The sequence below is a fragment of the Odocoileus virginianus genome, chromosome 5 (assembly GCF_023699985.2).
Source record: "Odocoileus virginianus isolate 20LAN1187 ecotype Illinois chromosome 5, Ovbor_1.2, whole genome shotgun sequence".
NCBI lineage: Eukaryota > Metazoa > Chordata > Mammalia > Artiodactyla > Cervidae > Odocoileus > Odocoileus virginianus.
The window spans coordinates 87,223,423-87,238,107 of record NC_069678.1 but is presented as its reverse complement, the minus strand read 5'-3'; positions in this window follow the sequence as shown (position 1 = coordinate 87,238,107).

Genomic DNA, 14,685 nt, shown 5'->3' with positions numbered 1-14,685 from the left:
GGAAAGTCCCTATTTCTAGGGTTTAAGGAATCTCCATACCATCTTCCATAGTGGCTGTATCAATTTACATTCCCACCAACACTGTAAGAGGGTTCCCTTTTCTCCACACCCTCTCCAGCATTTATTGTTTGTCGACTTTTTGATGAGGGCCGTTCTGATTGGTGTGAAGTGATATCTCATTGTAGTTTTGATTTGCATTTCTCTAATAATGAGCTATGTTGAGCATCTTTTCATGTGTTTTTTAGCCATCTGTATGTCTTCTTTGGAGAAATATCTGTTTAGGTCTTTTCCCCACTTTTTGATTGATACAACTCAATTCTGGCATTGAGTTGTATGAGCTGCTTGTATATTTTGGAAATTTCCTTTGGAAATTATCCTTTGGAAAAAATCCTTTGTCGGTTGTTTCATTTGCTATTATTTTCTCCCATTATGAGGGTTGTCTTTTCACCTTGCTTATAGTTTCGTTTGCTGTGCAAAAGTTTTTAAGTTTAATCAGGTCCCACTTGTTTACTTTTGTTTTTATTTCCATTACTCTAGGAGGTGGGTCATAGAGGATCTTGCTTTGATTTATGTCATCAAGTGTTCTGCCTATGTTTTCCTCTAAGAGTTTTATAGTTTCTGGTCTTACATTTAGGTCTTTAATCCATTTTTAGTTTATGTTTGTGTATGGTGTTAGGAAGTATTCTAATTTCATTCTTTTACATGTAGCTATCCAGTTTTCCCAGCACCATTTATTGAAGAAGCTGTCTTTGCCCAGCAAAAGACATTTTACAGGTTCCTCTGTCCATGGAATTCTCCACGCAAGAATACTGGAGTGGGTAGCCGTTCTCTTCTCCAAGGAATCTTCCCAACCCAGAGGCTGAACCCAGATCTCCCCATTGCAGGCAAATTCTTTACCATCCTAGCCACCACAGAAGCCCAGGCTGTTCATAATATCTCCGTTTTCTTTACAGAGTTCTATGATTTCATTTTTATATTGCCGTGTTTTACAGTTTTATAAAATTTAAAGCTTTCTTTACAAATTGAAGTACTGTTAATTTACAATGTTGTGTTAGTTTCAACTCTATAGCAAAGTGATTTGGTTTTATATGCATTTTTTTTCAGATTGTTTTCTATTATAGATTATACGAGAAAAAATTTAAGCTTCTATTTGTTCTATGTACTTGAAGCAGACACAGTTATTTCTGAAGGTTCTGAATGACAATATTGATAATAGGAAGATTGTACAGTATGGGTCATTTCTCTTTGGCCAGTGTCCCAAGTATATTTCTTGAATTTTCGACTCTGTGGGAGAAAGCGAGGGTGGGATGTTTCAAGAGATCAGCATCGAAACATGTATATTATGTAGGGTGAAACAGATCACCAGCCCAGGTTGGATGCATGAGACAAGTGCTCGGGCCTGGTGCACTGGGAAAACCCAGAGGGATCCGGTAGAGAGGGAGGTGAGAGGGGGGGATCGGGATGGGGAATACATGTAAATCCATGGCTGATTCATGTCAATGTATGACAAAAACCACTACAATATTGTAAAGTAATTATCCTCCAACTAATAAAAATAAATTAAAAAAAAAAAAAAGAAGTCCTGTATCAAAGAAAGAAGTCTGTTCAGCTTTGCTTCACCTAGCACTTCCCAAGCTTGTCAGACCTCTTTCCTGTGACATTTCCCATAATATCTGCTAAATAGTTCATCCCCTAAAACTAGCAATGCCTTCTTGGAATAGTTTTGTGGACTAAATAGGATATTTTTTCCCCAAATTTACTTACAAAATAAATGTACTGTTGTTTAATACATCTTTAGGGATAAATCTGGAAACAGCAATTTTGTTACACTGTTACAGACCACGTTACCGCTGGCTGCCCTGATCACCATTACTCTTCTTTTTTAAAACAACACAAGTTTATTATCTCACAGTTTGCATGAGTAAGGAGTTTGGGTTACAAGTTAGCTGAGTCATCTGTTCAGTATCTCACAGTGTTGAAGTGGGATACAGTCAAGGTGTCCAAAAGAGATACAATCTCATCTGAAGTTCATTGCATGTTGGCAGAGTTCAGTTCCTTATAGTTGCTGGCCTGAGGTCCTTGCTTTCCTGAGGGTTTCTGTCATTATTCTTGAAAATGGAGATTATATTAATTATCTATTGCTATATAACACATTACCCCAAAATTTAATGGCATAAAACAACAATAAACTATTACATCTTGCAGTTTCTGTGGGTCGGGAATGCAGGAGCAATTTGGCGGGGAAGTTCAGAATCTTTAATGAGATTGCATTTGAGATGTCAGCTAAAGTTGTAGTCATCTGGAGGCTTGACTGGGGTTATGGGATCTGCTTCCAAGTGGCAAAGTTGGTGTCAGCTGTTGGTAGGAGGTCCCAGTTCCTTTCCATGTGAGTATCTCCCAGAGTTACTTAGAATCTTCATAAAATAGTGACTTGTTCCTCAAAAGCAAGTTACCCAAGAGACAAAAGCAGAAGACCTACTTTATGACCTACGGTCAGTAGGTTCATACTACCACTTCGGGAGAACTCTAAAGATCTCACAAGTCAGTCTTTATTAAACGTGGAGGGGAAGAACACAAGAGAATGAATATCACAAGGCCACGAAAGTTACTGAGAGTAAATCTTGAATATTCCCACCTCCCATCCATACACAAAAAGTAATTATGTAGTTTAAGAGGTGTTAACTAAACCATTAACAAAATTATTAATAAAATTACTGTGACAATCATTTTGCAATATACGGTGGTGGTTTAGTTGTTAAGTCGTGTCCAACTCTTGTGACCCCGTGGACTGCAGCCTGCCGGGCTCCTCTGCCTGTGGGATTATCCAGGCAAGAATACTAGAGTGGGTTGCCATTTCCTTCTCCAGGAGATCTTCACAACCCAGGAATCGAACCCAGGTTTCCTGCATTGCAGGCAGATTCTTTACCAACTGAGCTATGAGGGAAGCCCTTGCAATATATAGGCGTACCAAATTATCAAGTTATATCCCTTAAGCTTGCACAGTATTACATGTCAATCAGATCTCAATAAATCTGGGAAATTTTTTTTTCTGAAAAAACATTCCCTTTTGTAGAATTACTATATTTTATCCATATATCAATTGATGGACACTTGGGCTGTTTAATACCTTTTGGTTGTAACATTTTTTAAATAACAAATAAATAAATATCAAAAGGAGAGGATTATTGGGTACCATCTTGGAGTCTAGCTACCAAAGTTGTTGGACTATATTGAAAACAAATATTTCCCTCTCACCTCAGTCTATGACATAATAATCTGGAAAATAATATGTACATACAATTGAATGGGATTAAAGAAAAAAGAATATTGAGAGTTAATGAAGGTGTCTTGAATTTTCTTGGCAAGTTACTATTGCTCAAGGATTCCTTGAAGTTCTGTCTTGATTACACCTTAAACGATGGCTCTGCCCTCATTTTCTATCAGATTATTTATAAGCAAAAATGGATTCCATCCATTCTCCATTTCATGTTCTTTAAGTGAACCATGTTCTTTAAGTTTATGGTTGAAGAAACAAACACTAAAACAAAACAAAAAAGACTTTTACTAGACTGATAGGATGCAAGTTACATGCAAAATGGAATATTGTGGAAGATACTTAGGAATTCAAAGTCTGTCAACATCTCAGTGAGGGCTTGTATGCTAAGTCACTTCAGTCATGTCCAACTCTTTGCAACCGTATGGACTATAGCCAGCCAGGCTCCTGTCCACAGGGTTCTCCAGGCAAGAATACTAGAGTGGGTTGCCATGCACTTCTCCAGGGGATCTTCTTAACCCAAGGATTGAACCCATATCTCTTACCTTTCTTGCATTGGCAGATGGGTTCTTTACCACTAATGCCGCCTGGGAAGCTCTATTAACATCTCAGTGTCCTCAAGCAAACTAAGCCTAATAATCCTTTCTTATAGGAGACTCTGTGCTTGTGTGTTTAAGGGGGAAAAAAATCAAATATAAATCAAGGTCAATTAAAAAGATCTTTATAAATTTTTTCTGGAAGAGGTTTTATAGTATTTTCTCATTTAGATCATTTGATTAAATATTTCGAAGTAAGTAAAGAACTAAGGACCACGTGGTTGCAGGACATTTAGATTGTTCTGACTAATGCAATGTTCCTCACTTTTTTTTAATATGGAGCACTTCATGAATTTTTGTGTCATCATTGAGCACAAAAATCATTGAGTATCATTGAGGCCATGCTAATCTTCTCTGTATTGTTCCCATTTTAGTACATATACTGCCAAAGTGGCAACACCTACCTATTTACCTGAATTCCACAGATTTCATGTCAGCTAAGTGAACTTGAAGTTTAGTCTGTCTTGGAGAAGCCCTTTCTGTGGCAGGGCTGTCACTTCATCTTAAGACTGTGCATCCCCATGCGAGTTCAACAAGCAGACTGAGCAGTGTTGTTTCTGTTCTGCCCTGTTTGCCCAGGCCACAGCACCATGTTTGTTTCCAAAGGTGTTCAGAATCTGTAAAACCAGGTGTCATAAAAACTTCAAGAAGAATGAAATCCTCACAAGATCAGATGGACTAAAGCATTCTGGATAGCAACTATATAGAACTCACAGTGGTAATTCACTTGAATTTGAAAAATGTATTCCATAGCTCTCACTGTCAAATAACAGAGAGAGCTATGGAATAAAACCACTGATACAATGAAGAGAGTTGAAGAGATCAAACAGAAATGCCAAGCTAAATTTATAATGAACAAGTTGAAGAAAAATAAAAAACTACGTAAAGTTCAGAACATTAAGGCAGTCAAGCAAAGCATCCATCTTATCTGGGCCCTTCTTTCAGGTGAGGGAAAGTAGCTGGAAGACAAAATGGTATAGAACTTGCAACAGGATATTGACATGGAAGATGTTTCTTAAAACTCTTACTGCTTGAAACCATTTCTTTAAGTGAATCTGGAAATCTCCTATGGAGATGTAGAACTTCTAAATTATTGATTTTTTCACATAAGATCACTCAAAAATGGATGAAAGTACTTCACTCCTACCTACTTCTGTCATCTGTGGGACAGCAGGTAGTATGGATGCATCTCAATATTAAACCTTCACTGAGAGATACACTCCTATAATTCATGAAAATTATGTTTGTAAATACAGAAGTGAACTGTGGACACAAAATGGCCATACCGTTTGGTTAATGGCAGTAGACAGCATTTATGTAGTTCAGTTCAGTTCAGTCACTCAGTCATGTCCGACTCTGCGACCCCACGGACTGCGGCACACCAGGCTTCCCTTTCCATCACCAACTCCCGGAATTTACCCAAACTCATATCCATTGAGTCAGTGATGCCATTCAGTCATCTCATCCTCTGTTGTCTTCTTCTCCTCCTGCCTTCAATCTTTCCCAGCATCAGGGTCTATTTCAATGAGTCAATTCTTTGCATCAGGTAGCCAAAGTATTGGATCTTCATCTTCAACATCAGTCCTTGCAATGAATATTCAGGACTGATTTCCTGTAGGATTGACTGGTTTGATCTCCTTGCAGTCCAAGGGACTCTCAAGAGTCTTCTCCAACACCACAGTTCAAAAGCATCAACTCTTTGGTGCTTAGCCTTCTTTGTGGTCCAACTCCTACATCCATACATGACTACTGGAAAAACCATAAATTTGACTAGATAGACCTTTTTTGGCAAAGTAATGTCTCTGCTTTTTAACATGCTATCTAGGTTGATCATAGCTTTTCTTTCAAAGAGGAAGCATCTTTTAATTTCATGACAGCAGTCACCATCAGCAGTGATTTTGAACCCAAAAAATAAAGTCTGTCACTGTTTCCATTGTTTCCCATCTATTTGCCTTGAAGTGATGGGACCCTATGCCATGATCTTAGTTTTTTGAATGTTGAGTTTTAAGCCAATTTTTTCACTCTCCTCTTTCACTTTCATCAAGAAGCTCTTAGTTCCTCTTCTCTTTCTGCCATAAAGGTGATGTCATCTGCATATTTGAAGTTATCGACATTTCTCCTGGCAATCTTGATTCCAGCTTGTGCTTCATCCAGCCCAGCATTCCACATAATGTATTCTGCATATAAGTTAAATATGCAAGGTGACAATATACAGCCTTGATGTACTCCTTTCCCAATTTGGAACCAGTCTCTTTTTCCATGTCCGGTTCTAACTGTTGCTTCTGATCTGCATACAGAATTCTCAGGAGGCAGGTAAGATGGTCTAGTATTCCCATCTCTTTAAGAATTTTCCACAGTTTATTGTGATCCACACAGTCAAAGGCTTTAGCATAGTCAATGAAGCAGACGTTTTTCTGGAATTCTCTTGCTTTTTCTATGATCTAACAGATGTTAGCAATTTGATCTCTAGTTCCTCTGCCTTTTCTAAATCCAGCTTGGACATCTGGAAGTTAGCAGTTCACATACTGTTGAAGCCTGGCTTGGAGAATTTGGGGCATTACTTTGCTAGTGTGTGAGATGAGTGCAATTTTGTGGCAGTTTGAACATTCTTTGGTATTGTCTTTCTTTGGGATTGGAATGAAAACTGACCTTTTCTAGTCCTGTGGCCACTTCTGAGTTTTCCAAATTTGCTGGCATATTGAGTGCAGCACTTTCACAGCATCATCTTTTAGAATTTGAAATAGCTCAACTGGAATTCCATCACCTCCACTAGCTTTGTTCATAGTGATACTTCCTAACGCCCATTTGACTTCACATTCCAGGATGTCTGGCTCTAGGTGAGTGATCACACCATCGTGATTATCTGGGTCGTGAAGATATTTTTTTGTGAATGTCGACATTCTAGGAATCAGTGAACTAAGATGAATTGGAATGGGTGAATTTAACTCAGGTGACCATTATATCTACTACTGTGGGCAGGAATCCCTTAGAAGAAATGGAGTAGACATCATGGTCAACAAAAGAGTCTGAAATGCAGTATTTGGATGCAATCTCAAAAACAAAAGATTGAGCTCTGTTCGTTTCCAAGGCAAACCATCCAATATCCCAGTGATCCAAGTCTATGCCCTGACCAGTAACACTGAAGAAGCTGAAGTTGAATGGTTCTATGAAGACCTACAAGACCTTTTAGAATAAACACCCAAAAAAGATGTCCTTTTCATTATAGGGGACTGGAATGCAAAAGTAGGAAGTCAAGAAATAAAACACCTGGAGCAACAGGCAAATTTGGCCTTGGAGTACAGAATGAAGCAGGGCAAAGGCTAATAGAGTTTTGCCAAGAGAACCCACTGGTCATAGCAAACACCCTCTACCAACAACACAAGAGAAGACTCTACACGTGGACATCACCAGATGGTCAACACCAAAATCAGATTGATTATATTCTTTGCAGCCAAAGATGGAGAAGCTCTATACAGTCAGCAAAAACAAGACCAGGAGCTGACTGTGGCTCAGATCATGAACTCCTTATTGCCAAATTCAGACTTAAATTGAAGAAATTGGAAAACCACTAGACCATTCAGATATGACCTAAATCAAATCCCTTATGACTATACAGTGGAAGTGAGAAATAGATTTAATGGACTAGATCTGATAGACACAGTGCCTGATGAACTATGGATGGAGGTTCTTGACATTGTACAGGAGACAGAGATCAAGACCATCCCCAAGAAAAAGAAATGCAAAAAAGCAAAATGGCTGTCTGAGGAGGCCTTACAAATAGCTGTGAAAAGAAGGGAAGCAAAAAGCAAAGGAGTAAAGGAAGATATACCCACTTGGATTTAGAATTCCAAAGAATAGCAAGGAGAGATAAGAAAGCCTTCCTCAGCGATCAATGCAAAGAAATAGAGGAAAACAATAGAACGGGAAAGACTGGAGATCTCGTCAAGAAAATTAGAGATACCAAGGGAACATTTGATGCAAAGATGGGCTCAATAAAGGACAGAAATGGTATGGACCTAACAAAAGCAGAAGATTTTAAGAAGAGGTGGCAAGAATACACAGAAGAACTATACAAAAAAGGTCTTCAGGACCCAGATAATCACTATGGTGTGATCACTCACCTAGAGCCAGACATCCTGGAATGTGAAGTCAAGTGAGCCTTAGGAAGTATCACTGCTAACAAAGCTAGTGGCAGTTCCTCAAAAAGCTAAAAATAGAATTACCATGTGATCCAGGAATTCCACTCCTGAGCAAACAGCTGGAGAAAACTGTAATTCGAAAAGATGCATGCACCGCTATGTTCACAGCAACACTATTCACAGTAGCCAAGACCTGGAAACAACCTAAGTGTCCATCAGCACGTGAATGGGTGAAGAAGACGAACACAGTGGAACACTGTTCAGCCATGAAAAAGAAAAATAGTGTCATTTGCAGCAACATGGATACAGCTAGAGATTATCATACTAAGCGAAGTAAGTCAGAAAGAGAAAGACAAATACTATATGATGTGGAATCTCAAGTGGTGTCAATGAATCTATCTACAAAACAAACTTACAGGCAATGTGAGCAGATTTATGGTTGCCAAAGGGGAGAGGAAGTGGGGAAGGGGTGAACTGGGAGTTTGGCATTAGTAGTTGTAAACTATTACTTACAGGATGGGTAAGCAACATGGTCCTACAGTACAGCACAGGAACTATATTCAATATCCTGGGATAAATCATAATAGAAAATAATATAAAAAAGAATATAGATATGTGTATAACTGAGTCACTTTACTCTTCAGCAGAAATTCACACAGCACTGTAAATCAACTATGTGTGTGTGTGTTAGTCACTCAGTCGTGTTCGACTCCTTGTGACCCTTCGGACAGCAGCCCGCCAGGCTCCTCTGTCCATGGGATTTTTCAGGGAAGAACACTGGAGAGGGTTGCCATTTCCTACTCCAGGGGATCTTCCCAACCCAGGGATCAAACCCAAATCTCCTGCATCTCCTGCATTGGCAGGTGGATTCTTTACTACTGCTCCACCTGGGAAGTCCTTTGTATATGTACTTACTCATCAATTCTAAGACACAGAGAGATTAAGTGATTCTAGCTGGTGAGTGGCAGAACCCAGGTAAACTGGCACCAGATCCTGGCTCTCCTTAGCAAAGTTTTGATCGAGGGTTTTCAGATTGTATTTTACAGCATTGGTTGCTGTGGTGAAATCAAGAGGGCTCAGTGTTCCCATTGAGATCTAAATCTTATTTCCTCTCCTTTGGAATCTAGGCTGGCCTGGTAATTTTCTTTGACTAAAAGAATGTGAGGGGATTGATGTTAAACTTTTGAGGCAGGGGTTAAGAGATCTGTAGCATCTACTTCCTGTACTTGGAACTCTTCCTCTTGGAAACCAGCTGACATGCTTTAAGAACCTCAAGATTATGGAGAAGCCTTGTGAAGGATGACTGAAGAACTCTGGCCAACAGTTCCAGATGTTGAGCTCCCAGCGAAATGCCAGTCAGATGAGGGAGCATCTTCAAATGTTTCTGTCCATTTGAATTTGGGATTACTGAAGCCCCAGCTAATCCCACAAAGGAAAGAAGAGCTGTCCAGCTGAGCACAGTCCACTCAAAGAATTGTGAGAGATAAATGGCTATGGTGGTTGGTTTAATTCACCAAGTTTTTGGAGCATTTTTTATGGAACAATGGACTATTGAAACCATTGACAATAATAGGATTTCACCTAAATGAAGTTAAATGGCAACCAACTAATTTAAGGCTTAGGGAATTTGTATTGCCAAGAAACAAAAACAAAACATAACAGGGATCTATTGTGCAACCCCTAAGGCCATCTCCAGTCCTAAATATTTTACCAGTACAAAAAGTGACATTGAATTGGAACATCTCCCTGGAGAGGAATCCCCTCTGTTTCCCCTCTCAAGGAGTGTCTCTGAAGGATCTTGGACAAGGAAAATCACTTGGTGGTTATAACCTGGGATGCCCAGATTATCTAACAAAGGACTTAATTTACTGAAAGGAACTGATCTCTACATAGAACTGGTTGTTCAGTGTCCACCTGCTGGAGGCACCATTCATATAAACTGTCATGTAAATGGTATGCTAGAGGTATAAATGTGGTGCTCTCATCAGGAAATGAGTTAATGAATGAACAAATATGAAATGTGTAGGCCTTCCTTACCATCTTCTATCAGGGCTTGGAATATATCTGTATGTTGTACCTTATCTTCCCCCTTTTTAAAATGAGAGATTTAACTGATGTCTGTACCTACTTTGCTAGGAATGCCATGACAAAGTACCACTGACTGGATGGCTTAAACAAAAGAAATTTATTTCCTCATAGTTCTGGAGGCTAGAATTCCAAGATCAAAGTGTTGACAATATTGTTTTTTTCCAAGCTTCTCTCGTTGGCTTATAGGTGACTGTCTTCTCCCTGTATTTTTACACTGTATGGGTCTATGGCCAAATTTCCTCTTTTTGTAAGCTCACCAGTCTTATTTAATTAGAGCCTACCTCTAATAACCTCTTTAACTTAATTACCTCTTTAGACCCTATCTCCAAATAGTCACATTCTGAAGTACAGAGGCTTAGGTCTTCAGCATGTGAATTTTTGAAGACTATAATTCATCCCAGGCTTCCCTGGTGGCTCAGTGGTAAACAGTGCATCTGCACTGCAAGAGACCCAGGTTCAGTCCCTGGGTGGGGACCATCCCCTGGAGAAGGGAACGGCAACCCACTCCAGTATTCTTGTCTGGGAAATCCCATGGACAGAGGAGCCTGGTGGGCTAAGAGTTGAACACCACTTAATAACTAAACAATAACAACAAATAATTCTGCCCACAAGGTCACACCATTTTTCCTGTACTGTTGTATATACAATGTGTTGCATATAATTAAATGTATCATTTTAGCCATAAATTGTGAGATCTGAATCTGATGGAGATTAGACATCACCTAGAGATTCTGTACTCAGAGATGGATGCAACAGTCAGATGTAATTTAGAATGTGGATGCTTTTGAAGTTGTATATGGCTTAATTGCATTGTATTATATAGGGAATTTGGGGAAAGTATGTGTGAGAAGAAAGAGCATGTGTGTGTGCCTACCATATATGTGTGTTTGATCATCAGGTATACCGGAAGAAATGGCTGTGGTATTATGCATCTAGTACTTCTCCTTTCATTGGAAACTAACTCCTCCCTTCTCACCATTCATGGGAGACATCATGGGAAAGAGCATATATTTACCTAACTACATCCCTCCTGGCCACAGTAAATTGGTCTGAGGAGGGCACTTCATTCTAGTCAAGCCAATTAAACTCCTTCTCCAGGATTTTTCAGGCTTGAATTGATAACATTTGTCCTTCTCCAGGTTGGAAGTTGTACACTGAAAAAATTAGGACCTGCTGGTCACATTTCTTGTTATGTAGAGAAAGCCAGTTTCCAATGAGGAAAAAATGAAACCAATGTGCTAAAGATAAAATAAACAAACAAAAGCCCTATAAAACAGAGACAAAATAGGGAAAGATTCCTGCACCCCACCTGTATTCCTAACTCACCTCAAATCAACAGATTTGAGTGAGCCCAAAATATTTTTCCCATTGTGCCTAATATGGTTTGAATTGAGGTTTTATTTAAACCAAAAGAATACTCATTAATGTAGTATGTCATGGTCAATTTTATGTACCAATTTGACTTGCTATGTAGTGCCAGATTAAATATTATATCTGGGTGAGTGGATAGAATTTTCTGGATGAAATTAGCACTTGAATCAGTGGACTCAGCAAAGTAGTTTGCCCTCCCCAATGTGGATGGGCATCATCCAACCTGTTGAAGACCTGAATAGAACAAAAATTTGAAGAAGGGAGAATTCCTCCCTTTTTGCTTCCTACCCGCTTCAGTTGGGACATCTCATCTTGTCTTCTCTGTCCCTCAGGCTGGTATTTAAGCCATCAGTTCCCCCTGGTTCTCAGGTCTTTGGATTCAGACTGAATTGCATCACCATCATCAGTTTTCCTGGGTCTGCAACTTGTAGACAGCAGATTGTGGGACTTCTCAGCCTCCATGATTGCATGAGCCAATTTGTTACACCCACCCACACACACATATATATAATTAACAATTTGTTATACAGATATATAGATGTATCCAAAGAACCCTAACTAATACAAGTAAGACATATAGTAGCATAGATGGATCCATGCCATCACTTGGCCATAATTCAATAATGAAAAGTATGTTCCTTAAGCTTCAAATCTTGCTGGCAAAAACCCTACCTAAGTGGTAGAATGTTTCTTCTTTCTTTGTATCCATCAAGATTCTTTTTTTTTTCCAGCCACTTGGGATGTGGGATCTTAGTTCCCTGATCAGGGATGGAACCTGTGCCCCCGCAGTGGAAGCACAGGGTCTTAACCACTGGACTACCAGGGAAGTCCCTCCGTCAAGATTCTTAATTTCAAGCAACAAAAACTAATTCTGGATGTTTTAGGCAGAAAGAAATTTATTAAAAGGATATTAAGTTGCTCACGGAATCAACGGGAGAACTGAAGAGAAGGATCACATTCTGGGTCACACAATGAGAAACAGCTAAGGTCAAGTTACAGAATTGGTCTGGTGACAAGGACACCAGGGCCATGGCTGCAGAAGCCTGGCCGTGAAGCCTGTGTTGATGATTCAACCAGCCTTGAGTATTGGACTGATCACTACCCCTGAAGCCACTGCTTTTCCGGCAAGTGATCTTCCTGAAACCATTTTTTCTAGCATCTTTGAGGGTGGTGTGCCAAACTGGCAGAGCCTGATCCGTGTACTGATGTTCTGGCTGTAAGGGATGTGGGAAAGAAAGTTCCTAGCACTTCGGCTTTTATAGAGGATGATAAGCCCTATAGGTCAGATTCATAACCTGAGGGAATTTCACAAATGTAGGACAAGGGGCCCCAATGCTGAGGGACAAGAAGAAATGTTGTATTTACTACACACTTAACATTTAAGAGCAGCCCTGCTTGGGACATCAAGTCAGGACTGGACCAGTATACTTCACAGAGCCTACTGCAAACAAGACTCACAAGTTGTAGTGATCTATACTAAGAGCTGGGCTTCCCAGGTGGTGCTAGGGGTAAAGAACCTGCCCTCCAATGCAGGAGACAAAAGAGATAGGACTTTGATCCCTGGGTCGGTAAGATCCACCAGAGGACATGGCAATCCTTCTCCAGTACTCTTGCTTGGAGAATCCCATGGACAGAGGAGCCTGACAGGCTACAGTCCAGAAGGTCACAAAGAATTGGACACGCCTGAAGCAACTTAGCATGTGTGCATGCCTACTTGGAGCTGGTTATTGAATGAGAATTGATTTCAGTCAGGCACAACTTTCACCAAGAAAACTATTATCTCTGCCACATTAGAGAAGTGGGGAAATAGGAAGTTGTCCTAATTATTGGTTCTGAGAACACAACACCTTAGCCAAGATCTAAGGAAGAGGAAGCCACGGCCAGAGCGATAACTTCCTAAATCATCACCTGTTGCTCCACTTCTTCATCACTGAACTCAGTTCCAGATTCAACAAAAGCTTCTTACACATGTATTGGGGACTTTAAAACACACCCAGGTGCAGTCTTAGGTTTCTAGCCTTTGCAGTATAGGGAGGCAGGATAGGAGGGGATTAGCTGTCTCCCCTACCTGCCTGAGATGCTACTAATTCTACCTTTATTCCATCTCGAATGCATATTTTTTTAAAAATCAATTTTACAAAAAATTGATCAATATTGCTAATTAATAGAGAAATGCAAATCAAAATTACAATGAGGAATCATCTCACACCAGGATGGCCATCATTAACAAGTCTACAAGTAACAAATGCTGGAGGGGTGTGGAGAAAAACACCTACACTGTTGGTAGGGATGTAAATTGGTGCAACCATTGTGGAAAACAGTATGGATGTTCCTTAAAAAATCTAAAAATAGAGTTATTATATGATCCAGCAATCCCACTCCTGGGCATATACCCAGACAAAGCTATATATAATTTGAAAAGATATAAGCACCTTTATGTTCACAGGAGCACTACTTAAACATCCAAGTCATGGAAGCAACCTAAATGTCCATCAGCAGATGAATGAATAAAGAAGATATGGTATACATACATATACACATACACATACATACAATGGACTGCTACTCAGCCATAAAAAAAGAACAAAATAATGCCATTTGCAACAACATGGACACAACTGAGATTATGATACTAAGTGAAGTAAGCCACATAGAGAAAGACCAATATCATCTGATATCCCTTATAAATGGAATCTAAGAAAAATGAGACAAGTAAACTTATTACAAACAGAAACAGAATCATAGATATAGAAAACAAATTTATCATTACAAAAGGTAGTGATGAGGGAGGGGTCATAAATAAGGAGTTTGAGATTAACATATACATATTTCTGTATATAAAATAAGCAAACAATAAGGACCTACTGTACAGCACAGGGAACTATATTCAGTATCTTGTTATTAAGAACATTTAATGGAACAAAATCTGAAAAACAATATATATATTTATATATACCCTGCTGTACACCTGAAACTAACACATTGTAAATTAACTGCTTCAGTTAAAAAATAAAAGATTATTTTAATAGGCAATGCATTCACAAGAAAAAGTAATCAAAAAGGCAAAATGGTTGTCTGAGGAGGCCTTACAAATAGCTGAGAAAAGAAGAGAAGCTAAAGGCAAAGGAGAAAAGGAAAGATGTACCCATTTGAATGCAGAGTTCCAAAGAAGAGCAAGGAGAGATAAGAAAGCCTTCCTCAGTGATCAATGCAAAGA